At 40.2% G+C, this 2,841-nt stretch overlaps 1 protein-coding gene across 1 annotated transcript in view; it reads right to left on the reverse strand.

Moving 5' to 3' along the window:
* Positions 1-2,841, reverse strand: part of Scfd1 (sec1 family domain containing 1) — a 123,085-nt gene that overhangs the window by 13,595 nt on the left and 106,649 nt on the right. The window lies entirely within an intron of this gene.

The raw sequence follows: 2,841 nt of genomic DNA on the forward strand, positions 1-2,841 counted from the left end.
TTTCTTACTTTTTCACTAGCTGCAATGGTGTCTTTCAGGTCAGAAAGTCTATTTTCACTTTCACACAAATGGTTTTGTCAGCTTGTGATTGAGGTTTTAATTTCCTGTATATCACTTTGAACCTGTTTCATACATTCTATTTCTTTCCTAAACTGCTTATTCAGGGGTTCCATCATTTTTATATTCTGCTCTATTTTTTTTTTATCAGTATATTCTTTAGAGGCACTTAGTACTTCTTTGATTATAGTTATCACCAAATTTTTTAGTTCAGAAATTATTTCTGATCTGATTTCTTCTATACCTTTCTGCAGTTGTTTCTTAATTTCCAATGCTATTATTTCAGAGATTTCAGGTGTATGATTTCTAGTTTCCTCTATGCTACTGTCTTCTGCATTTGTACTGGGTGGACACGGGGCCTGAAACTGCATTTTGTTCCTTCTCTTTGTCATTTTGTATACCACTGTCTTCTGATCTTTGGTGTAGAGCTTAGATAGTTATTACCTTAGCACCAGGTCTGGATCTACGAAGTTCAGATTCCTCCATGTGGGTGTTGTTTGAATCTGACTGCTGTGCTCCACTTCTTTCTGCTGTAGCCGTTAGAGTTGAACCCTTTGTGTCTCTCTGGCAAGATGTTCTGCTCCTGAATCAGTTGGGTGGGTCTTGCCTTTAGCCTCTTTGCAGGGAGTTCTGCTGACGGGTTCCTCGCTGGACCTGCACTCTGGGTCGAATGAGGATCTGCGGGCCCTGGGTGGTCTCACTTACATGCCGGGCCTGGGCTCTAGATCTATTCAGGATCCGCGGGCCCCGGGTCGTCTTACTCACTCCCTGGGCCTGGGCTCTGGGTCTGTTCAGGATCCCACAGCCCCGGGTCGTCTCACTCACTCCCTGGGCCTGGGCTGTGGGTCTATTCAGGACGCCACGGCCCGGGGTTGTCTCACTCACTCCGGGCCTGGGCTCTGGGTCTATTCAGGATCCAGCATGCCCCGGGTTGTCTGACTCACTCACCGGGTCTGCGCTCTGGGTCTATTCAGGATCCGCAGGCCCCGGGTCGCCTCACTCACTCGCTGGGCCTGGGCCTGGGCTCTGGGTCTATTCAGGATCCGCGGCCCCGAGTCGTCTCCAATTTGAAATTTTAACCACAAAAAACCCCTCCAAAATAACACTTGCTATGCTGGGTTTATCTTCATAGATCAAAAAGGCTCTCACATGAACCACAGGACACTTTGTGGCACCAAACAGTAATTCTTCATTGACAGTAGAGAAGGATAGCCTTCAGATTTATCCAAAATTTTCTCATGTCAGTTTCTATTACTATTCCCAACTAAAATATTACATAAAAAGTTGAAAAGGGTTTATTTAAATGTTTCATAAAATTTTAAGACATGAAACTGGAAAATCTATACTGTTAAAATACATGGAAATTATTTTCCAAAAATATTCTACTTTTACCTATCTTGTCCTTACTTACCTGAAATGAGAGGGACAGAATGCAAATTCTTCATTAGTAGAGGAGAAAGTATCATCCTTTGGAAAGCATGGTTGGGGGGGCCTTTCCCAACACCAGCTACCCTCAGGGTGTACGCTGTACACAGCACTCCCTGAAGGAAAGGCCAGCTGCACTTATTCTGTCTAGCATGTGACCAAGTTTCTCAGGCTTTTGTCTCTGGAAACTGTTTCATTAATGTGAGGCTAGGATAAAACTGCCTTCCTCTGGGCTTCATAAATCATTCTAACTCTAAAAAATGTCAGAAACTTGAAACTTGCAGGGTACCAAAAAGAGAAGTCTGAATTACCTTGTTCACAGTCTTTAAAAAATCATACAAACTTTTAAGATTCACTGGAATAAAAAGTCATCCGCAGCTCTGGGACATGCCAGCCACCATTTGGCACTAGGCCTTGGTCTGTGTTGCAGGTAGGTCTGAGTGCTTAGTCTAAGTCCATATTAGTTATCAGCATTGACACAAGAAGTTTTAAGCTTTATGTATTTTCAGGGAATGAAAACTGTAACACGTCGAGAACAAAGCATATGAAGCCACTATTTTATACCAAGTAAGATATAACCATACATTTTAAAGAAATTTTAAATCATCTAAGGAAAGGCACACTGGAATTTTTTTTTTTTTTTTTTTTTGTACATCAAGAAAATGCTCTGTATTCATGAAAATTAAAGTTTGAATTATGATATTATCAAAGACACTTACCCCATTGGTTTAGTGGTAGTGTTACCAGAGTTGGCAGGAGCTGAGGCCATCTTGGCAAAAGCCCTATGAAATAATGAAATTAATTAAAAGGAGTCTAATGGTATCCACTACTCAGTATCATACTGAAATATTGACTATAATTTCCACTATGAAGATATTTTCTGAAAAGATAATTTTTCAGATAATATACATTACAATTAGCACTAAAATACTGAGAAACTTGGTATCTTTTTTCTATCTGCTCATTAAGGACAAGAAGTGAGGTGGAGACCTCTTGGCTGAAGAGAACAATCCCACAATGATGAAATTTAGTTTTTACAATGTTCTCCATATTCTAGCTTATTTGTTGCCACATATATCCTTTCATCCATGGTGTCCCACATTTCAAGACTCATTTCAAAGCCATTTTATCATTATTCTTTTAGTTTTATGACCTAATGATTTTCCCTTTACTTATACTCTTTAATGTACAATACACTTAACTGAATAAAGTCATTTATTTTCCACTCTTTCAATTGCTCTCTAAAATTACTACTAACCTATAGAATGATTTAAAAAACCTCTTTAATCTGCAAGATTAGACCCAGTCCTAGCCCAGGTCCTGTGAGTGTGTGGAGAGCTTCCTGGTACTCTGAACCGG

This window comes from Octodon degus, unplaced genomic scaffold (genome assembly GCF_000260255.1).
Source record: "Octodon degus isolate 3935 unplaced genomic scaffold, OctDeg1.0 scaffold00086, whole genome shotgun sequence".
Classification (NCBI taxonomy): Eukaryota; Metazoa; Chordata; class Mammalia; order Rodentia; family Octodontidae; genus Octodon; species Octodon degus.